Raw genomic sequence first — 11,297 nt, 5'->3', positions numbered from 1 at the left:
GTGGTTTAGTGTATTTTGAGTGTTTTAGGATTTGGGCGTACAACCCTGATTTGATTTAGCACTATTAACCGCAACGATCAATAGATTCGATCGCCATAGTTAACAGATTGAAAGTTGTATCGTTACCAATTTTAATCAATTAATTTGATTATTACTAATAACGAATTATAGTATTTTAATAATTTAATAATTAATTTGTATCGTTACCCCTCGTAATCGATTGATTCGATTAAAAAGAATAACGAATTAGGAATGAGGAAATTGAATAGTTAATCATCGCAACCAATGAGGATGGTTGAAACCATTTAACTAGATAGAAATTAATTGTATTTTAGTTAAATAAACATTTAATTAAAATTATTATCGCCCATAGCGATTAATCGATTTAATCGGCACGAACAATAAATTGTATTTTTAATATAAATATCATATAATAATTTATTTATAAAAAAAATAATTATTAGCATATTGATAAATATATAAAAAAGAATTAATTAAACAAATATATTAATTAAAATTGTTTTGGTTTATTGAGGCTAGGATTTAGTATGGCAGACCTGAGGGTCTATATTATAAGGACTAGTCTTGGGCGTTGGATCCAAAGGAACTGGTGATTGAATGGCCAGATCTGAAGTGTTCATGGTGAGGTGCAAGGCCTGGGGTGTATGGGATCACACAAGAGAATTTAGAAAAAATATAAGTGAGGGGCCAGGGATCGAACCCTGGACCCTTGGGACACCCAACAAACACGCTTGCCAGCTCATCTATGGCCATGGGGTGTTAACGAAATGCGCCCTAATTAATATATAGAAAATAACAGGATGCTGGCTGTCATACCCCTAATTTTGCCCTAAGCTTTTTCATCATTCATTCGCATTAGCATCGATTAATTCAACTGTATCCAAAATAAGTTTTGTCTCCCCACATTGCATTTCAAATCAGCATGAAATTTTCTATTAGTTTCTCATTATTTCAATTAGTAAATCATTTTAAGTTTTGCATAATTTTATTAAAATTTGCATCTTAATTCATTCATAGTACCTCATATACATCATTTCGCATTTAAATTAAAGAGTTGAATTTGCAATGTCATTTAATCGACAAGTTAACTATTTTATAATTGTATTTTGTTATTATTATTATTATTATTTTAATCATGACATATTTTATTCTTTTTACTTCACTTTGCATTCATTTTACTAGAATATACATTTTTTTGTGTCACATTTTTAGGTCTAGGTCCATTTTCTTTAATAGTTATCCATTAAATAAAAAAAATCAACTTCACTTACACTATCCACCATAGCTAATTACACACATGAGTACATCATGAAAAGACAAACAAATTGAACTCCCATGCTGCAACGGTCTTCTTTATCATCTTCACATCTCACCATCATCCAGCTTGCACAAAACAACAAAAACCATGCTGTCCCATGTGGTCCAAAATGCTGCTCCACCACTGACCTTGCTGTATCATAAACGATCAAAACATTGCACCAAAATAGGCAAATACAAACCTGCATCAAAAAGCAACATAACAGAGCATCAAAAGTGTTCAAATTCACCAAGTTTTCCCCCTCAAAGTCTCATCAAAAACCCTAATCTCCTCCCTATATAAACAGCCTCATTCTTCAGCAATGCAGGGGGCCACCAACAATTATCATCTAAACCTCTGCCCATTTTTCAACAGTCACATACAAAATTATGACTTCAAATTCAACTCACAACTGAAATTTCACCTTCAATACATTCAACTCACACAACCATCCAAAACCGAGTCTCACCATAAACAGCATACCACCCTTCACTAACCTCTCACATAAACATTAACTTCATTCCTCAACCGAAACTCACCACAAACCTTCAAACAGCTTTACTCTCATATTAACCTTCAACAATACAAAACTCATCATATTCACACCCACTTTCGAAACTACTCACAACATACCTTAACCTCACCTCACCATCATACTCAAAGTCCCTCGCCTCACAGCTTAACTTTCACTCTCCATAAAACAGAATCAGAACCACAAGTCACAGCACAAACAACAAGTGTCATTCATCATCGAACATAGCAACGACCACACAGAAGCAGCAGCGCAAGCAAAGGAGAGACAAAGTTAGAAGCAGAGAAGACCAAAGGCATACCTGGTTTTTCATTTCTTCATTCAATCTATGCTTTAATTTTCTGCATTTAATTTGTAACCACCATGTAGTAATGAATCATATTGTGAAATCTTGGGGTTAGGGTTTTGAATGGCTTAGGGTTTATGATTGTTTGTGTTGTTTGTTGTTGAGCCATATCCGCGAGAGAGAACCGATAGAAGCGTATTGTTGTTATTGTTCGAACCGAAAGAGAGAGTGTAATCGAGAGAGCATCGAGAGCGAACGAGAGGGGTGTTTGATTTCGTTGTTGTTTTGAGTTCATAGCCATGGCAGAGTTGAGTTGAGAGAATCGCGAGAGAGATGAAGAGGTTGCTTTGTTGTTTGTTCACTAAAAGAGGAGAGTCAATTTCTGTTTCGTGATAAGAGATTCCGAGACGATGAGAGGCCGATACGGCTGTTTGGGTGGACTGTTTAAGCGCTTAGAAGATATAGGGTTTTCCATTTGGCTATGCTAACCCGAATGGGCCTTCAACTCAACCTGGCCCGATTCTACTTGGATCATCACACCTTGTTTTCTGTTGTACCTCCCCAAAGCCCTACAACCATTTGGGCTTGTGGTTAGGCCCATGTGCCTGGTCCTTTATTTTAATTCTTGTTTTTAGTTTTGTTTATTTTTACATAAAAAAATAAAATAAAATATCTCTACTAATAATTTCAAAAATATGAAAAGCATCTTACCTTGTTTGTTTAGAATAGGATTTGGCTTGTATGTTTAAAAAACAATTTCATTCAATAAAACTTCTCGATCCAATATCGAGTCTATTTCAAATCTTCTCACAAAAACTTCAAAAAAACAATTTAAATTCATTATTTTATTTTTCGCCCAAGCGCGAAGTCTTTATTTGTCCAAGTGCAAATTTCACCCAAATGTGAATCTCATTTCAAAAATTATCTTTTCCGCCAAAGTGCGACTAGACCCATTTCATAAACCCTAAAACGCTTGATCCAACGTCAAGTTGTTAATCCTCTTTTTTAACTATATCAAAGAGATCAAGTGACAAGAAGTGCATACCTCTTGAATACCTTTGGTCCTTTGAATCCCTAATATAATTAAAACTTTTCTAAATCAAATCAAAGTGATCAAGTGACAAGAAGTGAACACCTCTTGAATACCTTGATCTTTTGAATTAAAATGCACTAATCAAATCAAAGTGATCAAGTGACAAGAAGTGAACACCTCTTGAATACCTTGATCTTTTGAATTAAAATACACTAATCAAATCAAAGTGATCAAGTGACAAGAAGTGCACACCTCTTGAATACCTTGATCCTTTGAATCAAAACACATTAATCAAATCAATAGATCAAGTGACAAGAAGTGAACACCTCTTGAATACCTTGATCTTTTGAATAAAATACATTAATCAAATCAATAGATCAAGTGACAAGAAGTGAACACCTCTTGAATACCTTGATCTTTTGAATAAAAATACATTAATAAAACTTGGACAACAAGTGACAATGGGACTCGCTCCTGTTGAATACCTTGGGTAAAGGACGCGCTAGGTGAACACCTTGCTCAAATACTTTACTAAACGTCCGCAAACATCCATCATAACATAAAAAACAAATCTCGTAGTTCTTTCGAACTACAATCGCTCTGATTCTTCCATTGAAGATATGTAGGCACAAGACTCAAATGTCTTGGCGAGCGCACTAATAAAAAATATAATTTCGTAGTCCCGAACTACGATTGCTCTGATTTTCCCCATTGGGAATACGTAGGCACAAGACACAAACCTCTTGGCGAGCATAATAATAAAATTCCTTTCTTTTTTTCTTTTTTTCCCCATAATAAGAAACCAAAAACATGTTCTTTCTCTTAATTAAATAAAGGTAGACTTAAGCTAACACTCGATTGCAAAACAACTAAATGGGTCCCATCGAGTACGATGGAGGTAAGGGGTGCTAACACCTTCCCCTTGCTTAACCGACTCCCGAACCCAAAATTTGGTTGCGATGACCAACTTATTCATTGTATCCATTTCCCAAGGGTTTTATCAATATTTTCCCTTTCCCATTGGAATAAATAAAATTTGGTGGCGACTCTGTTTGTTACAATTTCGTGGCGATCATTTTTTGACCCGCGACACTGGCAACCAAACGCGCGCGCATATTTGAACAAACCAGTGGTACAAAGACACATCATCATCGTCCCTAGAGAAATTGGAAAACCTGTAAAACTAGCTGCGATTTAGCTACGGATTTTGTTGTAGCAAACCAAACCAGGGAAATAGCGAATAGCACACCCCTTTGCATAAATATTTTGCAACCTTACCCTCGCCTTCGTCTGAGTCATGCGAACTCAACTATGCCATTATTGTGACCTAATTTCACTTCTATAAGAAATCCCCAATTCGAAACCCTAAAGCTTAAAACGGACTCTAATGGCGAATCACGTTTTAAACACACAAACTCCAAACAAACGATCCAGAGACGTTCATAGCATCAAGACAAACCTAAATGCGCAATCATATTTCAATGGAAGTGCATGAATTGTTCAGATCGATCAAGTTTTCAGAGCAACTTACTTTGACGAATGGGAGATAATTCTGGGGGTGTTGATGCTATGCCAATGTCCAATCACCTTCAGAATGTCACGAGCAAGCTATTGTAACCTTTGAATCTTGTTGAAACTTCCCAATTCTTGCAAATCGAATTTGAGTTTTGGACGGATTTTTTTGTTCTTGGTTGCACTCCCTTTTCCAGAATCTTTCCCCTAATCTGGTCCCTTGTGTTTGATACTTATACTGGAATGAATTAGGTTAAAAAAGAGAGCCCAAGGATTATTGAATCAAATTTTGCCATATTTGAGAAATTTGATTTCTTTCTTGAATGGCAAGCTACTATTTTCGATCAATATTGTATCAAATCTTTCCAATCCATGTATGCACGAAATTAAATATATTTTAGACATTAATTGTGATTGGAAATACTTAAAAATCTATTTTCCATCAAAATATTTGATTTTTATGTTAATTAAATCATTAAAATAAAATTAAAAATCATATTAAATCAAATATAATGTTAAATTTCGTGGAAAATAATTTTGGGCATGCTAATGTCTTGTGGACCAAGAGTGTAACAAAAAACCATGGGCCCATTTGCAAATTTTCTCAACTTGAACCTCCTTTTTTCATATTTGGTCCTCAAAAAATCACCCAATTTTGATCAAGCATATCTCACCCAATTTTCAAGCTATGAGAGAGTTCTAATACTTTTTGGAAACCTCAAGAGGTCCTCCATAAGCCACTTTGGAATATATTTTTCATTTGGAGCTTTTATCTTGATCATATCCTCTTTGGGAAAAAACCGCTTTTGGAGGATGCCTGAAAATGACCTGTAATCTTTTGCACTGTATCTCTCAAATGAATCCTTTCTAGCCCTGGCTTGTGAGAGACAAAGTTGTAGAGAATCCAATTTCCTTCAAAATAGGCTTTGAGTGGGGAATTTTTGATGTTCCATGTGAAAGTTATGCCCAGTCAAAGTTAGGTTGACTTTCTCCTAAGAAACCCTAATTTGAACCTTTTTGTATTTGTTCATTTCTGAGTTTCTATTAATGGAATCATGATCAATCTTTGATCAAATGATGGTTATACTTCACATACTTGATGTTGACCAAAAATTGGGAGGCTTTGACTATGCTCTGATTATGGTTGACTTTTAGGTCAAACCAGTTGACTGTGGATCATCTGGACTTTTGAATGAGTAACCTTTGGGACTGAATCTTGAACTTTGAATTATTGTAACTGGAATATGGAAGGCAAATTTTGGGGTATGACAGCTGCCCCTGTTCAATCTTCTTGAACCTGAAGAGGTAGAAGATGATTGGACACTGAAATGCCCTGAAATTTGCTTGCGTAGGGAAGGATTTCTGTGGGAGATGGATTTATAGATGCCACCTGTTTGCCTGGCGGGGCATTTGTCTAAAGCATATGCTTTTTAGACCTGGATCATTTGATTGTATCTGAGGAGAGAGGAAGTAATGTCTTACATAAGACTACTTGAAGAGGTTCCTGAATAGGATATATCGAAAGTTGATGCGAAGAAGCTTAGGCTTTGAACAATGCTTAGGAAGAATGTCTTGGAGAAGACTTACTGCGGAGTTCTTTAAAAGCACTAGGTATGTCTTAGAATAGATTGGATAAATATTTTAAGAAGGCTACCTAGAAAGGTATGATATGGCTTAAATAAGACTCACCTAGAAAGGCTCCTAAAGAGATATGAAACGTCTTAAATAGGACTACCAAGACAGGTTATGGTACGTCTTAAACAAGACTAACCTAGAAAGGTTCTCGGGAATGATACGACACGCCTTAAATAAGACTATAAGGTTAACTTGGATATGTCTCAAACAAGACTGACCTATAGAGGCTCCTGAAGAGGATAAGGAGGAATTGGATACATGTCTTTAAGAAGATTACCTAGAAAGGAATGATATGTTCTAAACAATACTAACCTAGAACAGTTTTTGGAAATGGTGTGATACGTCTTACACAAGATTCACCTGGAAAGACTCTTAGATAGGATACGGGATATCTTAAACAAGACTTACCTAGAGAGGTTCCTATAAAGGGAACGATACGTTTTAAACAAAACTACCTAGAAAGATTCCTATAAAGGGAACGATATGTTTTAAACAAAACTACCTATAAAGGTTCCTATAAAGGGAATGATATGTTTTAAACAAAATTACCTATAAAGGTTCCTATAAAGGATATGGCATGTTTTAAACAAAACTACCTATAAAGGTTCCTATAGAGGACATAAGACGTTTTAAACAAAACTACCTAGAAAGGTTCCTATAAAGGACATAAGACGTTTTAAACAAAACTACCTAGAAAGGTTCCTATAAAGGACATGAAACGTTTTAAACAAAACTACCTAGAAAGTTTCCTATAAAGGACATGATGTGTTTTAAACAAAACTACCTAGAAAGGTTCCTATAGAGGACATAAGACGTTTTAAACAAAACTACCTAGAAAGGTTCCTATAAAGGACATGGGACGTTTTAAACAAAACTACCTAGAAAAGGTCAGGATACGTCTTACACAAGACTGCTTGGAAAGGTTAGGATAATTGTCTTGGACAAGACTACCTGGAGAGGTAAGAAATTCTTAGATTGCTTCTGGATTGTCTTTGAAGAAAGACTTGGAATGAGGTATTAGAATTGTATCTGTTAGGATTGAATCGTTGATACGATCGTATTTGCACTGTAATTGAATGATAACATCCTTCTGATTATGAAGTGACTTGAAAAGGCAGTGTTAGTTGTATGCAATGTTATGATGCATGTGTCATGTAATGAGATTCTCAAAATAAATGATAATTATGCATGTATGCCGATCCCACACTGCGGGACGCAAATAGTACGGGCGTGGGAAGATCAGTTACGCAACAATGCTCCTTGTGTTTGAATTCTTGAAAGATATGCCCCTAGTCAATAGGATTCTTGATTGTAAGTGTTGATTTGAATGTGAAGCAGATGCTTTTCAGAATGGGTCCTGCGTTTCGGTTGCGCCCGACGGACAGTGATTTGCTGAGTACTTAGAATGAGATGATGTCTTTTATAAGACTACCTGAAGAGGTCCTTGGAAAGAATGGGAAATTGTCTTAAACAAGACTGCACTTTAAACAAAGCTCAAAGAGATGTGTTTGTGCAGAGGGTCAAAAATATTCCCATAGAGGATAAAGACTGTTTTTAAGGAATGTGGGGTTTTAAACAAAACTTAGGAAAAACATCTTGAAGAAGGTCACCCTAGAAATGATGGTGAACTGTCTTAGAGAAGACTTTGTACTTTAAACAAAGCTTGACAAGGTTCTTGAAAGCATAAGAGAAGTTTGAATATGTCTTAAAAGACTAACTGAAAAAGTTAAGAGATGTCTTACAGAAGACTACCTAGAAAAGGTTCTTAGAAAGGAACATGTCTTAGAGAAGACTGTTTGAAAGGGTTTGAAAATAGAGAGGATAAGAAAATGGGTCTTAAAAGACTATCTGAAAAAGGCTCCTAGAAAGGGTAAAAAGTATTTGAACATGTCTTAAAGAAGACTATATGGACAAATTGAGAAATGTCCTATAAAGATTCCTGGAAAGGATGTGAGAGTGGTATTGACCCCATCTGATACTGAGTGACCTTTGCAACGTGCCCCCAGGTAATGGGCTTGCCCCATGGGCTATTCAGCGTCCTTGAGAGATTCTATGGATCTTGATTAGATTGCCCCATGTAAATGGGATGATGACGGGTTATGCCCTGTGTACACATTAGCCATCCCGGTCATGTGTAAGGGGTGTTTCTTCTTTTGATAAGCTTTTTTTGTTGAAGGCTCTGTCGTCTGTCAGTAGGATTTTTTTGTCATTAGCCATGCCCCATGCAACTTCTCCCTGATGTTTAAACATCTGAATCCACATAGACAAGTGTACTTTGTAATGAAATTCATAAGATGCGAATGCATATGTTTGTCTTGAAAGTTTAAAAACATTTTTTTGAATAAAACAAGTTTTTTTTGTAAGAAGTGATATCAACTCAGGAGTTATAGTAGACCTTAAGGAGTCGGGATACCTTTACTAACGATATGCTTTCGAACTAACCATGCTTCAGTTAGGACTTTTAAGGGTTGTAACGTGGCCTGGTTCACGGTTTAAAGAAACAAAAGATAGAGGCTCAAAGTTTATTTGTACCTATCCCAATCTTCGTGATGTTCTCCAGTCCTATGCTCAGTTAACTATGCATTTAGTCTCCAAGAGAATTTGGGGAATTATGACATTGTCATGATGGTTCAAAAACCAAAGGTTTATCTGCAAAGGCAGTCATTCTCCTTTTTTGTGATATCTTTCCTTTTGTCGAAGGTACATAGTGACCTCTTTTCGACTTTGTTATCCCTAACTTTTGCCTGAACTGTTCATTTTAAAACTACAGTCAGCGGGATGCCCCAATTTTGCCTAAGTCTCCTTAATAGGTTTTGACTTAGCAGGCCCTTGCATTGCTTTCTCTTTTTTCTTTGCGGATACTGACTGCCAGACTTAATGATGACGGGGAACCATCGGTGATTATGTTCAAAGGAACGACTTGGAATGATTAAGTTAACTGAGCAGCTACCCTACCCCAGGTTATATATGAAGGGTTTTATTTTATATGAAGGAAAACTCCTACTTCTTTAGGCTCAAAGGGGTTGACGAGGGATTAACATCCTTATATCTCCATTATTTAGGAATTGAACAATGCCTGTACATCGTCAACATGGTCTGTTCGAAAGCGTAGTGTATGAAATTGTGGTATCGTTTTCGTCATTCTCCCTCTAAAGGTGTACGACTTTAATCGAGAGTTGAATATCACAAAGGAGAAAACCAAGTAAAAACACCGTTTTGAATATAGTGAGAACACTAGGAATGAATCAAGACAAACGTAAGCAATGCATTAATGATTGTTGTAAAGTACATAGCATATGTCATAAGACTAATGTTTAAACAAACGGAAAGAAATTGCGAATGAAAACAAAACTAATGATCTGAGAAATCCTCCTTCTAGCCACCTATGGCTTTAGACTTGCTAGGATCTTCGAACTCAATGAGCCCTTCTTCAATCAAATCTTGTATCTTGTGTTTCAACGGCCCACAATCCTCTGTATCATGACCAGGACTGTCTGAATGATAAGCGCATCTAGCATGATGCTTGTACCCGGGAGCGGGGTTAGCTGGAGCTGAGTATGGAGGCAGCAGAGTTACCAGGTTCTGGCTGAGCAGACGTTGCAAAGCTTGAGACAATGGCATGTACAACGGAGTGAATGATCGTTTTGGCTTGGACCTCCAGGTGCGTTGGCCACCCTGTTGCTTTTGCTAATCCATTGATCTCTTCTGCTGAAATCTTGTTGGATAATATGGTCGGGATGTTAGGTTATCCTTCCCAATGGTCCCTTGTTCTGGAGATAGAAGAGGAATCTTCTCTTAATGTCATGAAAATGATGTGTATGCCATGCATGATATGTATGATATCCTTTTTTCTTTCTTTTTTTTTTGAATAAAATATGATGCAAGAATGCCCCTGATGTATGATGAATAGAAAAAGAAATAATAAAAAAAAATGGTCAACACATATATATACATATAGCACATAATCACATAAGTTCATAGGTCCGACGTAGCGGCTCTTGGGAGCCAACCTTATTATAGGGGGTTCTAGAAGGTCTCATGGGGTCGTTCGTAGCCTCCGAGACTTTTTGTCTCTTTGGGTTTTAGAACAACTCATTTTATCCATGAGGTTCGAATTTTTGGGGTAGGTTCTCGGAGAGATCAACCAAGTATCCCGTCCTGCCCTCAACAAAGTCAAGCCTCGTTTTGGACATTTCCGTATATTCAACCCACTCCGAGTGGAGTTATCAATGAGACTCGTAGGCGATTCATGCTCCCCTATTGATCTCAAAGTTAACTCCCACACTTAGGGTTTAACACAACATAGAAAATACCAGCAATGCATATAAAAATATAACAACAGGCAATTAGATATAAACATATTAACATGAATAATTAAATATAAACATATTATAAACAATTAAATATTTTTTAGATAAAAAACAAATAAACAAATTTTTTTTTTTTTAAAAAAAAAATATAAAAAAAAATAATTACAAACCCTAAAAAAGGCGAATTAGCCAAACCCTAAAAAGTTGTCAAACCTAAACCCTGCCAAAACCTAAAACCTATAGGAGCATAGTATTCACTATTAAGTTTTCCCCAGCAGAGTCGCCAGCTGTAGCAACCTGCCTAAAATTTAAACTTAGAGTCGCCACCTATTCTACCAAGGCGAATAGGAAACCTATGCAATTAAGAGATCAGGGTAAGATACTATATTCGGGTTAAGGGAAGGTGTTAGGCACCCAAAACCCTTTCCTAAAGGTTAACATTGCAAAGATGAAGGTTTGTGGCAAAAGATAAAGTAAGATGACAGACAGTAAATAGAGTTAAAGGCTAATTATTTGAACATGATTAGAGTTTGGAAGAGGGGGACTCGCCTTGTTGCCAAGTGCCTACGTACCTCCTTATGGAGGATCAGAGTCAACGTAGTTCGGGCACAGGATTGTACGCCTTAGAGTTGAATTGAATGTATTTGAATTTGTTTTGGAGTTGTTTTGAA

The sequence above is a fragment of the Vicia villosa genome, linkage group LG2 (genome assembly GCF_029867415.1).
Source record: "Vicia villosa cultivar HV-30 ecotype Madison, WI linkage group LG2, Vvil1.0, whole genome shotgun sequence".
Classification (NCBI taxonomy): Eukaryota; Viridiplantae; Streptophyta; class Magnoliopsida; order Fabales; family Fabaceae; genus Vicia; species Vicia villosa.
Note: the sequence above shows the minus strand (reverse complement) of the source record.